General features: G+C 43.0%; 2 non-coding genes across 2 annotated transcripts; one reads left to right on the top strand and one right to left on the bottom strand.

The window, feature by feature from the left end:
- Positions 1-761: 761 nt before the first annotated feature.
- Trnam-cau (transfer RNA methionine (anticodon CAU)) lies at positions 762-833 on the bottom strand. The gene has a single exon. It is a non-coding gene; the product is annotated as a tRNA-Met (tRNA).
- Positions 834-13,430: 12,597 nt separating this feature from the next.
- Positions 13,431-13,502, top strand: Trnae-uuc (transfer RNA glutamic acid (anticodon UUC)). The gene has a single exon. It is a non-coding gene; the product is annotated as a tRNA-Glu (tRNA).
- The last annotated feature ends 9,595 nt before the right edge of the window (positions 13,503-23,097 follow it).

Below are 23,097 nucleotides of genomic sequence, written 5' to 3'. Positions count from 1 at the left end.
CTCTTCTTTTCCATCATTTCGTGATTACTAGTTTCAGAAAAGTGCGTCTACTTGCACCAGCTGTTCTTTCATGTGGCGCCGTCAGGCACCGCACACAGGTAAAGTACTAGAACTTCTGTTTCCTGCGTACTGTAGTGAGATGTAATTTTCCTTCCAACTCTAAAACCTATTTCGATATGTTAGCTACATCTAGCATACAGCAACGTATCGGCTAAAATGAACAAAACGTAATGCAGCCAGAGACTGCAAACCCTTCAAATTTTATGCTGCAGTCACAGTAACTATGACCTATATTGAAAAAAAGTGATATTAAATGAAATAAATCAATTTTGTACGGCGCGTCTTTTTCTTCTGTTTCTTCAAGGCTATGATGAAGACTGTAGCTGCTGTTACCGGTTGTAAAAGACATGACGCGCAATTATGACGTAAGGCGCATGGTACTGGGCGGCAGCAATTTCGTAGCACGGTTTCATGTCGCACCGCAGAACATGGCAACACGAGACACCGTGCAGTACAGCACTTCAGGCACCCTATCGCCTAATGTTGCCTCTGTGGAATTCCCCCTTGAGACATGTCCACTGGTTATGCAATGAAGATCCTTCCGTAGTCATTTGAACGCTCTGAACATAAGAGGTGTGCTTCATAATGCTCACTGGCAAATTATATTGTAAGACTACAACCATCATCAATATCTCGTCGATTTCTTAGTTGAAATTTTCCATAAAGACCATTATGGTTATAACAAGAAAAAAAAAAAAAATTAGCAGAGCGTGGTTTCGATCCACGGACCTCTGGGTTATGGGCCCAGCACGCTTCCACTGCGCCACTCTGCTCGTCGCAGTGCAGCGACTACATTACGTGAGAGTACAGCCAGTACTCACACTCTACACTCGCTACGAGTGAAAAACCATTTTATGTTCATCAGTTTTCAAGTACTTTCACGTCAATTGTTCTTGGAATTTGGCAACTTTTGAGTAGTTTCCTGCATTTCCAACATACGACATACGCATTTAAACAGAGTTTTACATTGAACAAGTCAATACAAAAATGATAAGTTTTGCGTCTTTGGTTCAGTTTTGGCGATTAAAAGTGTAATAATTTCTACATCATAGAAGTAAAAAGTTCCGTTATTAAACAAAAAATTGCAGAAATAAGTATTTTAATTCTTTCCTCTTAGTTTAACAGGTAGCACATTTTAATAGCTGGCACATTTTTATTGAAGCTAGCACAATACAGTAGATTAGTTCTCTGTGCTTTCACTAAAAGCTTTCGGAGAGCTTAAAAATAACCGTAAGTGGAAATGAACTGCTTCTTGTTTTAACACTTGTTGTTAATGATGGAATCCGATTACGGAATTTATTTCTGTTACACGGTAATGTCTACCTCTTAGCTATTTTGAAAGGGAAAAAAGACATTTACGCTGTCTCCAGCTTTAGGTTTGTTTGTGTAGTTCTTGCCAAGAACCTAAGGAAAGGCAACAAATGTATGAGGTGGAGGAGACGCCAAATGATATGCCTGTCGCTTGTGTGGAAAAATGTTCACTGGTGGGTGTGTAAAACGTGTGCATTTAAAATCGCCGATTTCCACGTTGGTGAAAGATGGATGTTCATGTAGCGCATTTCACCCAATCTGCTGCATCCTTTAACGTCGCAAAAGTCATCGCGATTAGAGATCGTCAGTAGCGACTGATTGCACCTCATATCCGTGACATTCTGTGTTTACAAGTCTCTCATTGTACATCAATAATATTTGTGAACAACATTGGACAAGTTATTACTCGTCTAGAATGCTCTAAATGCCGTGTTTGACAATGCTGTGGTAATGCACTTAAAAAGGTAAAAAGTTGAAAAATAAGACTAAACTTGAAAAACAACGCCTACATGACAATTTAAATTAAATTAACAGTCCCAATAAAACTCATTATCACTCTTATGAAGTACTAATTTTATTTTATTATGATTGTTTGTTTAATTTAAATTGTTACTTATGGGTTGTTTTCTGAGTTAAGTGTTAAGGTTTTACCAGATTTGCTCCCCTTATATTCGTTTATTGTTCAATTTTCTACCTTTTGAATTGATTTCCCACAACACTGTCAAAGATGACATTTAGTGTGTGTTTGTGCCTTTATTCTAGGCGAGTAACATATTCTGGAGTGTCGTTTACAAAAAACTGTAATTTCTATGACGACGATAATCCTTTACAGTCTGTTAGCAGCCCTGGAAGTCGAAAACCGGTTAACCAAATGAATTAATCCTGTGTAACATACAAAATACTGTGTTTGTCATTTATTGTAAGTATCATTCATTCAATAATAAAGAAAAAGGGTAGCATTTTACCAAGTAACGGTTTTTCTGTTAATTTTAGTATGTTTGTGTAGGCACAAAAGGATATACGGTATTAGTTTAGGAGTGGTTCACTGTTAATCCGGTTATACAATTAGTTCTCAACAGCTGTTTCCTTTCGCAAATGCACGCCTTGACTCGTTCGAATCCAAAAAGATTCCCTTTCATGACGCGATAAACCAAAGCCAACGTACGACTGAACGAGCCTGGACGTTATCTTCAGTAAGCTGCCACTTCTCCGAATACATAATACTCCACGTACCGATCCAACAAACCGGACTATATACTCTCATACATGTATTCGTAAGATTCTCTTGTGATGAATCTGCATCTGGTGTGGCGACGAACACTTGCTATTAGACTGGAATTTTGATGGCTATCGATTATTTTCTGTTCAGTTGGCTTCTAATAGCTTTTACTGCACCATGTACAAAACGGGGTCTCAAATTAAGACAAGACTCTCAAATTATTATCAAAATTTTTTAACTGTAAGATGAAGATGGCGATGGCGATACTAATTAATGTGTGCTTCTTATGCTCAGCTTCGCGTTTAACAGCACCCAATAGCGTCGTACCGGTGCTCAGTTTTGATCAACTCTTACCATCATTCACAATCTCAGGTACAAAATTAGCTTGGTTAGATGAATGCATCAAAATTTTAAGCTGTGCTGAAGCGGCCTCGTGAGTTATGTTCGTTATCCCTTTTTCTTAAGGCTATTTCTTTCAGCGCTACCAATTTTAATTGCAATAAAATAAATGTCGAAAGTATGAACCGAACAAGGAAACTTAAGACGCTCAGTTTGGTGCTCTCACAAACTTACTAACCCAGTTTTCCCCAAGTTGTGACCTTTATTCATGATATAATATTGTGAGTTACAGTGTCATTTTAAAATCTGTAATTCGTTATTACACTTCTAAAAACTGAGTTCTGTTTTTACTATGTGTTTTGGCCTCAGGTCACTCGCATGGTATCATGACCGGTTTTCTCTTTTTAAGGAGAAAGAAAAAGGACGATAGTAAAACGTTAAAAAGCTAAATTACAAATCAGGCTCAATTCTATAAGTACAAACAACTACAGTATGTAGTGATTGAAAGAAAGTACTTTAAACTGTAATTTATTTTTCCAGTACTTTACTACGGATCTTCCTGCGTAGCAGAGTGTTCAGTGACTGCCATGATATTGCCAGAGATTTTTCCTTGTTGGTAAGACTGGGACGAGGTCCGCTCAACCAGATGGTTTCAATTGAGCAGCCAGTTAGGTGAGAAGCAACGGTTCCAAGGTCTTGGAACCCGACAGCAACAGGGGGAGTGGTGTGCTCACCCTATGCCCATCCACACTGCACATAATGACGCCATCGTCTGAGGATGACGTGGTGGTCGGTCGGTCGGTCCCGACTGGCCAGTCTGTGGTCTGGGGACAGAATCACTGTTTTGATCTTCGTAATTTACCATCCCCTTTTTCTTTCTTTACAAAGAGATCGTCTGATGCTGATTTGATAATCAGTCAAAAGCTGTAATGATACTATCAGAGTGTCACGACGCTGAAATATACAATGTCCAGCCACATTAATCTGACTACAGCCTATAGCTGACGTCAGCTTGACAACACTAGCAGTGGAGGGTATACAAACGTATCGGGTGGGCGCGGAAACAGTGCAGTCGTTGCAGTTATGCGGGAACGGAGCGATTTATCTGACGTCCAAACGGGCACGGTCATTGGCTTTCTGGCCACGGGTACAGCGTTTCCGAAACGGTAAGATATGTAAACCGTTCGCTTGCGCCGCGGTTAAAGTGTACTTCCATGGCGAAAAAATTTTGGTCGTACGTAAAATTTTTGAACGCTACAAATAATTCAATACCTTCTCTTGCTGACAGTACAGGTAATGTTAACTATGCTACAAGTATAGCACCATTCTTCTCCGTCATCCATCAGACATTATTGGAACAGCGGAAAATTCCACGGGACTGGAAAAAGGCCCAAGTCATAGCAATCTATACAAAGGGTAGAAAATCGGATGCACATAATTACCGACCAATTTCACTGACATCGATTTGTTGTAGAATCATGGAACATATTTTGTGTTCAGACATAATGACCTTTCCAGACTCTGAGAAGGCGTAAACTAATCGAAACAATTAAAAGTAACTATTAACTGAAACTGACACAGCCCTAATCCAACAACTACAACAAAAAATGGATGAAAAACCGAGTGAAACAAAAATTTTCGGTATATTCAAATTCTGCTGAAGGAAAAGAGAGTAAGAAAAAAAGAGAAAGAAAAAGAAAAAAAGACAAAGGAAAAAACGAAACAAAAAGAAACTATGTCCAGCTGGGCAGCCTGACGAACTCTACAAATTTTGTCGACAAATGCTGAAACGGAAGCTTACCATAATCTGTAACGAAGTGTTTTGTGAACGGAACATATCACCGGATTCCAAAGAAACCCTATGTCTCTTTGTGCAGAAGTGATCCTGTAACCTATAAAACTTTTTTGTCAAATTCACTGTTTCCTATCCACGGGTTCTTCAAACGAGCTATCGGGAAGTATTTTGACACCAATGGAAACTACTGCCAAAGCAGATAAAGTATTTGTTGTGTAGACTTTAGCACTATGTATACAGAAGAAAATAGAAAAAAAGACGGTGGTCCAGACAATGGTTGAAAGTGAGTGATAAATATACCCGTGCGAGTCTCATTAAAGACCATTAAAATACCACGACGTGGGAACATGTACGTCGTCCGTGGAAGAGCCGGAGAGTTCGATTTTTTTTAATGTATTGCACTGCCACGTGTACGTGGTGCGTAGCATATTGATCTTCTTGCTAGCGTCTTCCTGCGTAATATGTTGCTGGGAAACACGCAATGACTGCCAGAGCTTTTCATCAACGTACTCTGTTGTCGGTAGTTTCCACAACTTTGGAAACTCACAATGCAGGCAGAAAAACTTTTTCTCGCTGAGCGTGCGCGGCGAAACATCAACGCACACAACGTCCGCTATCTCTTGATATCGGCCATAAATCTAAATTTCTCTCAAACACAATCTATTTTTCAGAAATACTCCAAACAAAGCTGCAAACTGCCAAATGATTTGACAAATCTGAAAAATTGTTTCATCGTTTACAGAAGACTTAAATGTAAACGTGCAGTGTCAACAATGTGTTGGGAAAAGGAACATTACCTTTATTTAATCTTACTATTTCTTTATAAAAATTTAGTTTTATTATTTCTTTGATGGAAGAACTAAAGAGTATGATCCAAGAATTTAAACTTGCTTCTGCAAAAATTGGCGTGGCAGTGAACATCAGTAAAATAAAAACTCTAAACGCAGACAACGACAACGTACAATCGAAACCAAGGTGTAGAAGGTGATGATGAATACAACAACCTCGGTATCAAACTTAAACTACGGAAAAGCAATCAAAAGGCAGAAATTCCCTGCAGAATACAACTGAGCTAGGGACTAGAAACTAAGATTTATCCCGACTAAATAGGACTTCCCAAATAACCTGCTGTACGTGCATATTACCATTTACAACCTACGGTCTGGACTGTGACTCTGACAATGGCGAGTACTCGCATACTGCAGTGGACACAACGAACCGTAGAGTGGCAGATGTAGAAGTCAGCCGCAGGGACAGGGCACGACCAGAGGACGCTACACAGAGACCAAAGACAACAGACGTCCTACAGGGAATTGGCGATGGGTCGGACACGTAGCTCGACAAGGTCACAGCAGAATTGTTCACTGGACGCAATGGGGCCGCAAGACAGGCATGGGAAGACCGTAAAAGAGACTGCTCGACAACATGAAGCTGGTGGCTGGAGCACAGTGGTACCAGGTGAACATAATGGAAACATATGGAGGAGGTGGACTGAGAGAGGTGAACAAGATGAAGTAGAAGAAGATTTCTTTAATTTTCTGTCTTAGTAGCGTTCAGATTTAATTCACATGTCGAACGCAAGTAAGGTAATAAATCAAAGAAATTGTGCGACAAATGTAAATGATGACACGAGTGACTCGAGACTAACATCAATTTTAAACTCATATTTCGCAACTGTGGGACGCCTACTTGCAAAGCGTAGCCGCCACTGAAAACATTATGCGCGAAGTACAGTATAGGTGCGAAGTAACCATCGTGACGGAAGGGAACCGACGATGGCCACCACTGCACCCATAAAGTCATACTTTTGACTGGCTCACTGGCGGCCTCGTCCTTGCAACTATGTATGCTCTCAAACGTGTCACCTTCTGGACTTTGTACAACTTGGGAAATAAATCGAGTAGTTTTATTTAGTGATTTATTTCCGATCAGTGCTAATATTGTTTTTACTCGAGGACAAGGTAGTCATGGACCTCGTGTAGTGTGTGTGCCTTCGCCAGCACACCGGTCGGCACTAGGAAACATTGTACACCAAGCGCTGATATAAGCGCGGCTATGACAGGAGAAGACCAAGACGCGCCTCGCCCCCAGGCTACACGCCGGTAACGCCCCCTAGGCAGTGTGCTTATAGGCCGCCGCCGGCGACCGAGCTGTTTCAATCTCCCACTCTCAGTAGCTCAGTACTTCGCATCGGGACTCAGTCCACATTGCAGCTCAGTACGTCGCACTGTGCCCTAGTCTTCCACAGTGATAGTCATCGCCTCGCACCTTAGCTAGCGGTGAGGCAACGTTAGTCATTCTATATTCTTAACTGTGATATGGACACGGACAAGGTTCAAGAATTAGTACACGTTATAAGATTGCTGTTAAGCACAGAACTTCAGACTGGACATCACTGAACTACTCAACTGGTTCCTGTATCTTAAACACGAGTGCATTTTCTGTTGTAGTGAGAGCAAACCGGCCACCCCCCTATCATACCACCCTCTCCTCATCCAACCAGGGACCACAAAACACTACAAGAGGGCGCAGCGACAACAGCTAGAGCAGCAACGGTTTCCGGCACACTTCCCTATTCGTGTGACTGATTTCTCCGATGAACCATTTCGAGGCCGTTGGGTCGGACGTGGTTCAGCAACACCTCCAGCCCCACATAAATGGCCACCACGAAGCCTGGACCTTACCGCGCCACACAAGTCCCATGTAGTTCAATAGCTAAAACGCCAGTGAAGAATAGCGCAGAAAGTGTTGAAAGAAACGTTGTATTTTAAGGAAGACTTGTTGACGCGAAGACAGGAAGTAAGGAACACACACAGCTCCGCTGGATATGTAAGTACCTCAATATACAGGGTGTTCCAGTACTCTTTCCTTCATTACAAACATGCATAAGGAATGCACATATTCAAGTTTTTGTACACACACACACAGAATTAACAAATTTCGACGTGTATACCTTTCGTTGACCGAAGGATATCCAGGCGATATTCAACTTCTACCCATGTGTTGGTCAACATTTTGTGAGATAAGTCCGTAATTCTGTGCCGTAATGCTGCGATGTCGTTCATTGGTGTTTGGTAAACCTGATCCTTGACATTACCCCAAATGAAGAAATTCGGAGGTGTTACGTCCGGTGATCGTGGAGAGCACTTGGTGGGGCCACCACGGCCGGTCAACCTTCCCAGTAATGTATCCAAACAGGCATCAATATACAACCGCCAACGAGGTGGCGCAGTATCTTGTTGGAAAATTAAGTCCGAAATGTCCTGAATCTGCGGCACAACAAAGAACTAGAAAATATCAGATAGGTATTGGCTGTGATTGTCGCATCATTGAACGGAAAAGGTCCCATGATTTTACTATGCATTCGACTGCACCACGCGTTAAACTTAGGGATGTCTCTGACGGTCTCAGACACAGCGTGGGGATTCTCGGGCCTCCAGATCCTAGAGTTGTGTCGCCTGACAACACCATTCGAATAAATTGTGGCCTCAGCTCAGGAATGGACACATTTCAGACAGTCGCGATCTCCCTCAGTCTCAGTGAGCATGGGAACAGCAAAGTCGTAACGAGCACAGTAATCCGCTGGTTGCAGGAACTGCACGATTTGGATTTTGTATGCACAGGAAAGAAGTTTCCAGAATGAGATTTTCACTCTGCAGCGGAGTGTGCGCTGATATGGAACTTCCTGGCAGATTAAAACTGTGTGCAGGACCTAGACTCTAACTCGCGACCTTTGCCTTTCGCGGGCAAGTGCTCTGCCATCTTTTTTTTCTAGATATAGTTCATTGTGTTTGGTCTGGGCGGACGTGACAAGACATCCGTTCAAATTGATCGTTGATTCCTTGACTCAGTTTTTTTATTACAGAGAGCACGCAGCCCTCTGACACCATCTGAGCTACCCCAGAACGACTCACGCCCCGTCCTCACAGCTTTACTGCTGCCAGTACCTCGTCTCCTACTTTCCAAAATTCACAGAAGCTCTCCTGCGAACATTGCAGAACTAGCACTCCTGGAAGAAAGGATATTGCAGAGACATGACTTAGCCATAGCCTGGTGTTGTTCCCAGAATGAGATTTTCACTCTGCAGAGGAGTGCGCGCTGACATGAAACTTCCTGTGTACCAGAAAGTAACCACAGCGAAAGCAAAAGAAAAAGACTCTCGAACTATATGCAAAATGTACACAAGAAACTTAGAGATATTTTCACCTGCACAAATGTATAGTTAAACTTGTAAATAAAAGTTTAATACGTTGCAAAAAAAAGGTCCGGCACACAATTTTAATCTGCCAGGAAGTTTCAGAGAAGAAGTTGTTTAAGTAGGATGTGGTGCACGGATTTCTTCGGAATCTGCAACTCACTTGAGACATTGTCCTGTACGGGCCTTTCTGGATACAGAAAATGTTCGACTGCTGCCCTGGCCAGCACATTCTCCAGTTCTCTCACCAATTGAAAACATCTGGCCAATGGTGGCCGAGTAACTGGCTCGTCACAATACGCCAGTCACTACTCTTCATGAACTGTGGTATCGTGTTGAAGCTGCGTGGGCAGCTGTACCTGTACACACCATCCAAGCTCTGTTTGACTCAATGCCCAGGCGTATCAAGGCCGTTATTACGGCCAGAGGTGGTTGTTCTGGGTACTGATTTCTCAGGATCTAAGCACCCAAATTGCGTGAAAATGTAATCACATGTCAGTTCTAGTATAATATATTTGTCCAATGAATACCCGTTTATCATCTGCATTTCTTCTTGCTGTAGCAATTTTAATGGCCAGTAGTGTAAAATAAAAACCAAATTTTTCGACCTTCCCAAACGTTTTCTCAAATTTTCTATTAATAAACAGCCACAAGTGAAATGGAATTGCCCAAAAGGCAGAACAATTTTTCCCCCCCAGGTTTACATTCCTCCCATGGCTACTTTCAATGCGCAACCACCGCGTTGCGAAAAAATGAGTGCGCAAATCTGCCTTTGTGTACACTAATAGTATTTCGTAGAATGTCTGGTGCAGTAAACACGATTCTGCGAATACCGTAGTAAAGAAAATAAATTTCACATAAATATAGCAGATCCGGCTCTGTCATATGGGAATCGCGCGTGTGTTAGAACGTACGGATAAATCCAGATCCACACTGCATCAATGAGATTCTTAGGAGTGGTAAACCACTTCTCAAAGCAGGGACCTGTAAGAAATGAAAACAGAAATGAACAGACATACATCTCACGCTGTTGTGGTTTCCAGTCCGAAGACTGCAGCTAACCACACCATTCTATCCTGACGAAGCCTCTTCTCCTACGTATAACTTTCGCAATCTACATATAGTTGAACCTGCTTCCTGTATCCATCTCTTTGTCTCCCTCTACAATTTTTATCCCCCACACATTCCTCCAGAACTAAATCGGTGATCTCTATCAACTGATCCCTTCTTCTAGTCAGATTGTGCCACAATTTCTAGTCTTTCCATTTCTATTCAGTACCTCCTCATTAGTTACGTGGTCTACTCATCTTATTTTCATCATTCTCCTGTAGCACCATATTTCAAAAATTTCTATACCACTCCTGTCTAAACTGTTTATCGCCCATGTTTCACTCCCATACTCTAGGTAAATATCATCCGAAAATACTTCCTAACGTTTCAAATTATATTCGACGTTAAAAAATTTGTCTTTTGTCAGCTCTAGTCTGGTTTCACTAAGATCCATCATATGGTCTCTATATTCTCCATGTTAATTTGGACTATTTAAAAAATGATAGGGATCGATTTCTGCGTCAACTTAGGGTAGCATTACTTTACACTGTTTTAGAAATTTTGTTTTTATGTTTTTTATATTTATATTTTTTATTGGTTTAATATATTTTGCCATCAAGGACTAGGATTTCGGTCGGGTTCCGTTATCTTGTTGCAAATGGAACCAGGTAGTTCTGTTTCTCATCTTTAAGTAATTTTAACAGTATCTCACTTCTCATAACTGTAATGATTATTACTTTCTGTCTCTTGTACTGGACTGTTATTTAACATTGACATCCACTTTATTACTGCGATTGTCAAGGTCCAATATGCATGTCCCTTCAGTACGGTTTCTACCGTTAGATGTCGTGATGTTCAACTTGGGGGTAGAGCGTGCTTGGCTTCAGTTTATGGCTACCGCTGTAGCGTACAGTTCTAATTTGACGCTAGCCAATATATTTAGCTCCCGCGGCTTTTGGCGATGCTAGAAGGTTTCTTTTATACTCCAATGAAACCGCGAGCTGTGTGTTAATTTACATTACGTTCATTCTGCAATGTTTTACGCTCATAGGTTTAATCCCATCAGACGTGGAGTGTCACGCGCTGTCTGGGCTCATCTTCTGACTGTGTTTTGGAGACGTATTACTCATCACGCGTGATTTGGATCGGATGCCCATTTGCCGTTTCATCCAAGGTTTTACCGTGGTGTGACATGTTTTTACGCGCCTTGACCTTTGGAATTTGTGGCACATAAAGTATTAGTTTTGTGAGTTCATCATTTTATTGTCTATTTTGTTCGGTGGGTTTTGTTGACTATTAGTGCTTTTACTTACGTAGTTCTATTCTGTATGCAGATATGACCTGACGATTTACCCCCAGTGTATGAAACCCATCGTCATACAGTGAAAACAGCTGGACTTTCGCTCATTTACCATCTGTGATTTTAAACTATACGACTGTCCTTCGTATTATGTACTATCCAATCTGTTCAACTGCTCTTCCAAGTCATTTGCTGTCTCTGATATAATTACAGCGTCATCAGCAAACTGTAAATTTTTTATTTCTTCAGAGAATTAGTGGACAATATGCTGCTTGATATTTTGTTGTAGTATATAATCTTTTTTCGGTAATATTTTCATCTGACTTTGTTTGAACTTTGGGTTATCACACGGTTGTTTGAAATCTGAGGGTATTTTTTTCTGTTTCATATCTAGTTTACGAGGGGAAGTAGTTTTCTCATAGTTGAACCTTCCGAAGATATCAGTACATCTGAGGGAATGTCGTCTACTCTAGGTGCCTTGCTTCGGCTTGTCTTTCCCTGTTCTGTCAAATTCTCTCGCAGTATTTTATCTCCCATTCCATCTTTATTTATTTCCTCTTTCCTCTCTGCATTATTTCCTTTGTATAGCCATTCTATATATTTCTTCCCCCTTTTAGTTTTCCTTCCTTCCCCCATTATTTCTTTCAAATGGCTCTGAGCACTATGGGACTTAACATCTGAGGTCATCAGTCCCCTATAACTTAGAACTACTTAAACCTAACTAACCTAAGGACATCACACACATCCATGCCCGAGGCAGGATTCGAACCTGCGACCGTAGCAGTCGCGCGGTTCCGGACTGCGCGCCTAGAACCGCTAGACCACCGCGGCCGGCGTATTATTTCTTTGCTGACTAAGTTGTTCATATTCATATGGTTGCTTCACTTTTTTTCAAGTGTCTCTTTAATTTTCATTAGGACGGCATCTATCTTTTCGTTAGTAATTCGGTTTCCTACAGCACTGCTTTGTCCTAAAACGGAGACTCGACAATATGGTCAAGTGCTGCACGAAACGAAATAATGGGAACTGTGCGGTATTGTCCCATAACACAGAAAAAGGTAGCGATACCAAGCTGTGGCACTTGTCACAAACAAGCGCAATACTCCTGCGTTTGTCTCTTCAAAGTCTGAAGCGAATTTCGCTGCAAATATCGGATGGTGATACTTAAGTTCAAATTCCGTAATAATCGTGAATAAGATCGATCTGTACTAGTGATGTAACGAAATTAAATAATCTGCAGGGCGTTTACGGGAAAACCTTACTCCGTATCCTAATCACTTGACCGCTGGAGTCACATATAGAAATTGAAATGTATGCTAATAGTCTTCGGATGTGAGAAGACGCACGCTAAAATTCTGTAGGCATATTAAGAGAATGGAACCAACCAAATTAGCGACGCAACGTTGCGGATTTCTATGAAAGTCGCAGTAAGGATAAATTTGGAACAATAAGAAGAAACGACAAATTTAGTTTTGCGCATGCGCCTGCTCCACGCATAAGCCAACCCTACAGCGAAAAGAGAAGAGTTTTAAACTGCACCTAAGACAAAATAATAAGAAGACATGGCAAAAGTTGGACGCAAATTCGAACAAAAAAAAAAGATAAATGAGAAGAATCTGAAAAAGGTACTCGGCTGCTAATGTTTCGTCTCAGAGCAGCGCTAGACATCTTCAGACGTGATCCTGCATCGGCTTACTCTGTCCTGCTCAGATGTTCTGTGCAATTCTGGACGAAGCGTAACGGAACAGTTTTTCGGACGATGATTATGCAACTCGGAAGACTCACGGGTAGCTTAGACCTCCGGTCGTGAAATCTTTCACTGTATGGTCAAAAGTTGCTCAAGTCTAACGTGCCCTTATCAACACGACCCGGACTGCGCTCTACAGAGTTCTCCCCAGACCTTAACATTTCGGCAGCAGTGGCGGTCTGCCTCAGAACGCATCCTGTGTGCCACAGGGTTGTGTAACAGCCACAGTTGGCGAGCTTCCAGCAAGAGTTCGTCTCAGCGGCAAAACTGGACGCCACTTGTGATGGAGTGCTGCCAGGCGATGACCGTCTTTATTCGTCACGCCCTCGCATCTCGCCGGCAGTGGCTACAACTCTCGTGTGTCATCGGCAAGAGCGAGAGTGTGACTCAACTTAAGGACTAAGCCCACAAGAATCCGGTATGGTCTAGTGGCTAGGATACCTGGCTTTCACCCAGGAGGCTCGGGTTCGATTCCCGGTACCGGAAAAATTTTATTTATAACTACAGTTTTCCAACAGAGTCAGTATGCTAACCAAATCCATACCTAATGTGGCAAATTACCGCCACTAGGTTTCCCGTACCATGCCAGGGTAACCCCAGCTTTGAGTCTTTTCTACCTTCCTCGTGTCCAATCGAGAGGTGTTCCCAACAGTGAGCACCTCAATATCATTACAGTTCTATCAGTGCAACAAATCAGTGTTCACTTGTGCTTGTATATGCCTTTCCTTCCACAATGAACAGCTTCCTTCCTCTCCTTTCAGTCTCCTTTACTCTCGCTCACCACTCTACGATTGCACCGTCCACTGCTTCCTAGTGTCCTGTTCTTCGTTCAATCTGACAAAATAGTTTTAATAATTCGCTATAATGGTAACGTTTTTTATCATGGTTTGTCTTTTATGTTAAAATATTTATTCATGAGTGTTTTCCTTTGGATCCCACTTTGCTTACCAAACAATGGCTGACGGTTGATACATTCGTCGAGGTTTCTGTCAAGTTGATTTCATGTCTAGTGTATATTCCACCACGGTCTGGTTTTCAGGGCCCAACGTAAAATGCTTCCCCTTTTTGCTTCCCAACACTAGATTTAATAAGAAAATAGTTAAAATACAACATGATTTTAAAATGGATATAAAACATCCACAATTCAAAATGTATAAAAAAAAATAACCCAACTAGTAATAAGTAAAAAGACCTTACAATAACTTTTATTTCTCAATTATTCTCTGTAACTAACTAGATCTTGCAATCAATGCTTTCTTCCAAACTCCTTCTGCCACATGTACAAATGTAGTACATCAAGACTCAGAAAATGCTAAACTCAAATAATAAACAGAGTAAGAAACTACTAACGAACTCAGTCTGACAGACACTCGAAAAACATAGACGATCAAAGGAAATAATTACCTGGACAATAACAGAAAAAAAGCACAGAACGGATTGTCTTATCGGGACGAGTAATATGCAAACTGTTTTTGTAAAACGAAAATTTTTACTTTGTATATACAATCAAGCAACCATACTGTGGCACTGCAGTTGAAGTCATTCTGATCAACTCAGAAAACAAGGTGTACACATTAATCAATGTACATGCTCCCACAAAGAAATAATTCATAGCTGAGAGCAACAAATAAAATTCGATATGTCAATTTCATAATATTAGTTCGACTTTTAATTGTGAAAATACGTAGTAATGAATGTTAAAATGAAACAGAATTATAGCAGCCGAAATGGTGACATGTCGAATACCGAGAAATGACTTCAAGTTCTTAAGGCAAAATTAAATCCAGGAGAGAAAGCAAAGAATATACAGACGATGAGGCAATATGGAAATTGAAATTATACCAATATTTATTCGCATATGAAAAGATGCTGGTTAAAATTCTGTGACCACTTTAAAAAGATGGAACCAACAAGGTTACCCAGACAGGTTTCGAATTTTTACGAGACTCTCAGTACAGCTGGAACTGAAGCAAAAAATGGGCCCGTGTTGAAAAAGAAGATACAAAGTAAGCAGAAATAATACGAGCTGATAATAAGAACGACAAAAAATTGAGACAAGAAAAGATGGAAATCAAATACATAGTAATGTTAATCCTTGTTTGCGTTTACTTTAATGTAGATACATTTTATAGATGAAGTCTTGGGTTGATGGGTGTCCTGCCGGATATCAGCGTCGTACTTGTACGATATTTCGGTAGCGTAGCTCGTTACCTTCATCAGGTGCGACCTGAGACTACTTCCTCGAGGTTTTTTTCTATTTTTTTATTTTTTATTTATTTATTTATTTTTTTTTTTTTGCACTTTTCATTCTCTGCCCTGAGGGGACAGAGCGGGCTGTTTTACGGCTTGCTATTTGCCCTTTCCAGCCATGGGTTTATACACTTTATTTTTAGACAATTTTTATATTTCTCTTGTTACATGTGCAAGTTTTCTTTTTGTCATTAACAATTACAATGATATTTTGATATTTTATCATTTACAATGATATTTTAACAATTACAATGATATTTTAACAATTTTAGTGATATTTTAACAATTTTTTTTGTTAATATTACATTACAGTTTCGTTTACCTTCAATTAATTTTACAATGCAATCTGTTCTTTGACATTAATAGTTTATAATTACAGATATTTTATAATACAGGTAACTACTTATGCTACTATACGTATGCATTTATTTTATATTTTGTTGTTTAGTGTGCAGAGCGAGGGAGGGGGAGTAGAGGGAGTTGGGTTAGGTATGTTTTGGTGGTTCTTTTGTGGGCCATGTTCTTGCGTGCTTGGTGGTGTTTGTATTTTATTCTTGAGTTCTTTCGTCTAGGTGTAGGAGGATGGTGGTATTTGTTGTTAGTGGTGATAGGATTGGGGCGAGGTCGGGGTACGTCATTGCTGTGTTATGAGCGATTGTGTGGGAGGGTGTTGTGTATTTGAATTTAGGTTTCCTGTTTGTTCTGTGGTTGACTGTGATAATGTCCTCCACGTCCGGTCTTTTGTTTAAGATGTGATTTGCGTATCTGGCTCTCATTTTGGCTAACCTGGTTTGTAGTGGCTCCATTCTGGTTGCCTCATATACATCGTTGCTAGGTGTTATATACGGTAGCCTTGCGATACTTCGTAGGAGTCTGCATTCCGTGCTGGACAGACTTTTTGCGATCGGTGCACGTATACCTCCCAGGTGGGCCGCTGCATACTCCAGAACTGTACGAATGAAGGTTTTGAGTTTTCTTTTTTTTTTTTTAGCACATTTCATTCCCTTCCATTAGGGGGGAGGGGGGGCTATTCTAGTGCTTGCATTGCACTTTTTAGCCATAGGCAGGATTTACAATTTTATTTCCTTTTTAATACAATTTAAAGTGGTTGCAGAAAGGTGCTTTATACATTTTTTGCACTTTTGATATGGTCATTGACAATAAACATTTAGTATTATGATACATAATTTACAAGGTTATATTTTAGTTTAACAAGGTATATAGTAATAGAATTTAACAACGATACATAATTTACAAGGTTATATTTTAGTTTAACAATGTATATAGTAATAGAATTAACAACGTTTATAATAATAGAATATAGGAGGAGAGAAGATAAAAGGAGAGATTTGGGTAGACAGTGAGAGATAAAGATGTAAGCATTGACATATGATAATATATGATTGATCACATTGTTGTGTATTGTGTTGCTGTACGTAATTACCAGGGGATATGTCTTATTTTATCAATATGTGCAACAATAGAGTGTGTGAGAGGAGAAGAGATGAGGAGAGGTTTTTTAAGTGAGAGTTGAAGACATAAACATTAACATATGGTAATATATAATTATGGTTATTTACGTTGAAGTGTATAGTGTTACTGTGTGTACTTTGTATGTAATATTTCTTAAATTAACACTGTGTTCGATTGTGGAGCAGAGGGGAGGAGAGCAAATGAGAAGAGGTTTTTGAAGTGAGTCTGAGGGTAACGTATAATGATGTTGCTAGTGTTATTAATTTTTGTTGTACAATTATGGCTATTTTCTATTTTCATATTTTTCAGTGGCAGAACAGGTTTGAGTAGTTGTAGAGTGTGCCGGCTTGTTTAAGTGTGCGTGTGTTGTCGTTGTTGTGTGTGTGTGTGCGTGTGTGTGTGTGTGTGTGTGTGTGTGTGTGTGAGAGAGAGAGAGAGAGAGAGAGAGAGAGAGAGAGAGAGAGAGAGTGATGTGATTGGTGGTTGGGTGTTGGTTTCCGTGTTATATGTCTGTCTGTGTTTTATTGTCTGACGTCTAGGTGGGGAGGGGTAGTGGTATGGGTTATGGGTTGTCAGCGGTTCCATAGTGGGGGCTAAATCTGGGAAGTGGTTTGATGTGTTTTGAGCTACTGTACGTGCTGGGCAGATATACTTGTGCTTGGGGAGTCGTTGAGTACGAGGTCTTGTTGTAGTTAGGCTTTCCATGTCAGGTCTTTGCGTTAGCATTCGTTGTCCGTAGTTCGCGCGCAGTTGTGTCGGTCGTGTCTGGAGTGGTTCCACGTTAACTATCTCGTATACGTCGTTGCTGGGCGTCCTTGCCGGGAGTCTCGCGAGGTTGCGGAGCAGTCGTCGTTCCGTACTGTACGAGGTGTGGCTAGAAAAAAACCGGACTAGTACTGGTGAAACAATAAAACGAATGCAATAAGGCTGAAAGTCGCGTGGCCTGTCACGTGACTCTCGCTCCGCCTACTGCTCGAGTTTCATCTGCCTCCTGCACTCAGTCTGCCCGTGGCGTCTGTTTTAAGTAGTTGACGTTTTGTCTGTGCGTCGGAAAATGTTGAGTGTACAGAAAGAACAGCGTGTTAACATCAAATTTTGTTTCAAACTAGGAAAATCTGCAAGTGAAACGTTTGTAATGTTACAACAAGTGTACGGCGATGATTGTTTATCGCGAACACTCGCACTGGCAGACCATTGTCAGCAAAAACTGATGCAAACATTGAAAAAATCGGTAAACTTGTTCGACAAGATCGCCGTTTAACAATCAGAGCAGTGTCTGAGTTAACAGGAGTTGACAAGGAAAGTGTCGAACAAGTTTACCGATTTTTTCAATGTTTGCATCAGTTTTTGCTGACAATGGTCTGCCAGTGCGAGTGTCATCACTGGTGTCTTCGCGGCCATCTTTAAATCGTTTAAACCACTCAAACACTTGTGTTCGCGATAAACAATCATCGCCGTACACTTGTTGTAACATTACAAACGTTTCACTTGCAGATTTTCCTAGTTTGAAACAAAATTTGATGTTAACACGCTGTTCTTTCTGTACACTCAACATTTTCCGACGCACAGACAAAACGTCAACTACTTAAAACAGACGCCACGGGCAGACTGAGTGCAGGAGGCAGATGAAACTCTAGCAGTAGGCGGAGCGAGAGTCACGTGACAGGCCACGCGACTTTCAGCCCTATTGCATTCGTTTTATTGTTTCACCAGTACTAGTCCGGTTTTTTTTCTAGCCACACCTCGTATAGTCTGTCTGCTACCGTGTGCGGAATGCCTCCCAGCGGGGCGCTGGAGTATTCGAGGACAGGTCTGATAAAAGTTTTGTAGGTGTGTATGGCTGTTTCCATGCTGCAGCCACGGAGGCGTCCTTGTACTTGTCGTACCAGTCTTTGGCGTTTTATGGTCTTGTCGAGGAGGTAGTTGAGGTGGGTAAGCCAGTTCATATGTTTGTCTAGGAACACGCCAAGGTACCTGGCCGTGTTGACAAGTCTGAGTGGCGTGTTCCAGAGTGTTAATTGTATCTCGTTGCCGTTTTGTTGTCTCTTTTTGGTCAAGTTTCTGTGTCGAAAGAGTACAGTTTGTGTCTTTGCTGGATTTGGTCTGATTCTCCACTTTTTCATCCAGTCCTCGAGTCGTTTTAGGTATACGTGCGTCCGTCTTTCTTTGTATAGTTGTTGTCCTGAGTGATGTACACCAGTAAGCGGTGTCGTCTGCGTAGAGGGCTATTGTTTCGTCTGGGGATTGGGTGGTCGGTATATCTGCTGTGTACAGCGCGTACAGCAGCGGAGACAGGATGCCGCCCTGCGGCACTCCTGCTTGTGGGGTGAAAGGTTGGGATGAGCTGTTGGATACATGTATCCTGCATACGAGGTCGGTTAGATATGCTTTTACGAGCCGAACCATTTTGATAGGGATCCCTATTTCGCACAGCTTGAAGAGGAGTCCGTCATGCACTAGCTTGTCAAACGCCCTTTCAATATCCAGGAATACTGAGAGGGTGCACTGTCCATTGTTAAAGCCCTGCGTAACTCCGTTCACAAGTTTGAACAGTGGATCGTCGGTGGAGTGCTTACTGCGGAAGCCGGCTTGGATCAGGGGAAGGAGTTCTTTCTGTTCTACGTATGTCCTGAGTCTGTCTGATGATTCTTTCATAGGTTTTTCCCAGTACGTCTAGAAGAGAGATGGGTCTGTAGGATCGTGGGTCTGTTCTTGGTTTGTCTGGTTTAGGGATCATGATTGCCTTGCTTGTTTTCCAGGCAGTTGGGATGGTCTCTGTGCTGATGCAGTAATTGAATATGAGGGATAGGATAGGGATGAGTGTAAGGAGAGGTGCCTTTTGTAGGTGAATTCGTCGTATGTCGTTTAGGCCTGGCGCTGAGTTCCGTCCCGTTAGTATCGCGTCCATTATTTACCTGTCAGTTATTGGTTTAGCTAAGGAGTTTTCGTTTTCCGTCTCTACTGTGTGTGTGTGTTAAGTAGTCGGAGCTCTGCTGTTGGTCTGAAAACCTCGTCGAAGTTGTTGTCATGTGGGAAGGAGTATACTTCTTCTAACACGTCTTTGTAGATGTCGGCTTGTTGTTGTGCGTCTGTCGTTGGCTCGTTGTTTGTGATTAGTGTGCTGGTAGTTGTTGCTCTTTGTCCCGTCAGTGTTTTAAATCGTTTCCAAAATTGTCCTCCGTTTCTGTAGTTAAGTCTCTCGCATGTTTCTTCCCATTGTCTTTGTCGACTTGTCGAGATGATTTGTTTGACGCGATTGTTCAGTCGGTTCCAAGTTTGTCGTAAGTTCGGGTTGTTGGTACGTCTCATCTCTCTTTGTAGTCGTCTTTTCCGTTGTATTAGGTCAAGAGCTTCTCGGGGGATGGTAGGTTTCCAGTTGTCTATGGTAATTTGCGGTATTGCTTCTTCTATTGCCTGTTTAAAGGATGATTCTACACTCCTGGAAATTGAAATAAGAACACCGTGAATTCATTGTCCCAGGAAGGGGAAACTTTATTGACACATTCCTGGGGTCAGATACATCACATGATCACACTGACAGAACCACAGGCACATAGACACAGGCAACAGAGCATGCACAATGTCGGCACTAGTACAGTGTATATCCACCTTTCGCAGCAATGCAGGCTGCTATTCTCCCATGGAGACGATCGTAGAGATGCTGGATGTAGTCCTGTGGAACGGCTTGCCATGCCATTTCCACCTGGCGCCTCAGTTGGACCAGCGTTCGTCCTGGACGTGCAGATCGCGTGAGACGACGCTTCATCCAGTCCCAAACATGCTCAATGGGGGACAGATCCGGAGATCTTGCTGGCCAGGGTAGTTGACTTACAGCTTCTAGAGCACGTTGGGTGGCACGGGATACATGCGGACGTGCATTGTCCTGTTGGAACAGCAAGTTCCCTTGCCGGTCTAGGAATGGTAGAACGATGGTTTCGATGACGGTTTGGATGTACCGTGCACTATTCAGTGTCCCCTCGACGATCACCAGTGGTGTACGGCCAGTGTAGGAGATCGCTCCCCACACCATGATGCCGGGTGTTGGCCCTGTGTGCCTCGGTCGTATGCAGTCCTGATTGTGGCGCTCACCTGCACGGCGCCAAACACGCATACGACCATCATTGGCACCAAGGCAGAAGCGACTCTCATCGCTGAAGACGACACGTCTCCATTCGTCCCTCCATTCACGCCTGTCGCGACACCACTGGAGGCGGGCTGCACGATGTTGGGGCGTGAGCGGAAGACGGCCTAACGGTGTGCGGGACCGTAGCCCAGCTTCATGGAGACGGTTGCGAATGGTCCTCGCCGATACCCCAGGAGCAACAGTGTCCCTAATTTGCTGGGAAGTGGCGGTGCGGTCCCCTACGGCACTGCGTAGGATCCTACGGTCTTGGCGTGCATCCGTGCGTCGCTGCGGTCCGGTCCCAGGTCGACGGGCACGTGCACCTTCCGCCGACCACTGGCGACAACATCGATGTACTGTGGAGACCTCACGCCCCACGTGTTGAGCAATTCGACGGTACGTCCACCCGGCCTCCCGCATGCCCACTATACGCCCTCGCTCAAAGTCCGTCAACTGCACATACGGTTCACGTCCACGCTGTCGCGGCATGCTACCAGTGTTAAAGACTGCGATGGAGCTCCGTATGCCACGGCAAACTGGCTGACACTGACGGCAGCGGTGCACAAATGCTGCGCAGCTAGCGCCATTCGACGGCCAACACCGCGGTTCCTGGTGTGTCCGTAGTGCCGTGCGTGTGATCATTGCTTGTACAGCCCTCTCGCAGTGTCCGGAGCAAGTATGGTGGGTCTGACACGCCGGTGTCAATGTGTTCTTTTTTCCATTTCCAGGAGTGTATTTTGGTTGTGACAAGTTCGAGGTCGTGGGGGTCTGTCACGGTCATGAGGATGGATAATTCTTGTTCGAGTACATCTTTGTAGTTATTCCAGTCGGCGTTGGAGTGCTGTCGTATAGTGCGTCTGATTGGTCGAGGATTCGGTGGGGCTATTGCATTTGTGGAAAAGAGGATGGGGAGGTGGTCACTTGTTATTGAGTTGCCGACTTCCGCACTGGCTATTGAGTCACTCATGGTAGGGCTGTGTAGGATGTGATCGGACGCTGACGTTCCTCAGTGGCCTATAAAAGTAGGTTGGTAGATGGGGAGGCGGTCTACAGGTTCCGTCGTCAGAAGGTCGAAGAGGTTTTGTCCGTTGTGATTTGTGCTGTGGTCACCAAGTCTCTCGTGTCGCGCATTCAAGTCAGCTAGTAGGATGAATCTGTCTTTCGTCATAAGGTGTCGTATCGCGTGGATCGGGAGGGGGTTATTTGGAGAGTTGTACAAACATGCAATTGTTATGGGCCTTGCATTGTGGCCCTTTAGTTTGACCACGACGATCTCTGTGTCTCCAAGCTGTGCGAGGGAAGCGATTTCCGTTGCCGCTATTGTGTTGCGCACATACAGCGCGACGCCGCCTCTACCGTCTCTGTCCTTGCGGAAACAGTTGAACTTAGGTATATTGCACTGCTTCCTACCAGACAGCCACGTTTCGGCGATGCCGGCCACGTGTATGTTGTTGCGCAATAGTGTGTGCGTGAGTAGTGTCCTCCTGTCTTTAACTCCTCTGGCGTTGGCGAAGAGGAGATTTAACTATTGTTGGTGGTCGGCCATGTTGGTACCGCGAGTTAGGTTTTAATAAGTCCTGTTTCTGGAAGTGTGTGAGTGTGGTGTGTTTTGTGTTCGTGCGGGCGCGTGTTGCGGTTGGGGTGTTTGTGTGGTGGGTGTCTGGTGTTGTGTAGGTGTTTGTGGGGGTTGGGGTGTTTGTGTGGTGGGTGTCTGGTGTTGTGTAGGTGTTTGTGGGGGTTGGGCTGTTTGTGTGGCGGGTGTCTGTAGTTGTGTAGGTGATTGTGGGGTGTGTGTTATGTCCAGCTGTGTTGCCGGACTGACCCTGTCTGCCACTGTTACATGGACGCAGACTCCTGATTGGGTTGCCTTGACGCTTTTGTGTAAAATTTGCTGTGACACCTGATTCACAGTTTTCACTATTTCTTCTCGCCGGTCCTGGAAAAGACTGACGACTGCTCCAGTGAGGATTCGGAGGAAGTCATTCTTCAGGACCATCTCCAGCTGAAGGTCTTCTGCAGGTGGGATGGGTGTAGGTTCGTCCATAATTTTAATTGGTGCACAGAGTTCTTCTTTTTCAGCAACTTTGGGTCGTTTGGGGCACTTGTAATATAAGACCGAGTGGTCACCTTCACAGTCTGAGCACTTCTCCGGGTTTTTAATGTCGCACTGGCTAAGTTTGTGATATCCTCCGCATTGCGGACACTTTGGCTGGGCCTTGCAGTTCGCCGTGGAGT

Source organism: Schistocerca nitens, chromosome 10 (genome assembly GCF_023898315.1).
Source record: "Schistocerca nitens isolate TAMUIC-IGC-003100 chromosome 10, iqSchNite1.1, whole genome shotgun sequence".
In the NCBI taxonomy this organism is placed as follows: Eukaryota; Metazoa; Arthropoda; class Insecta; order Orthoptera; family Acrididae; genus Schistocerca; species Schistocerca nitens.
This window is presented reverse-complemented; position numbering and strand designations above follow the sequence as displayed.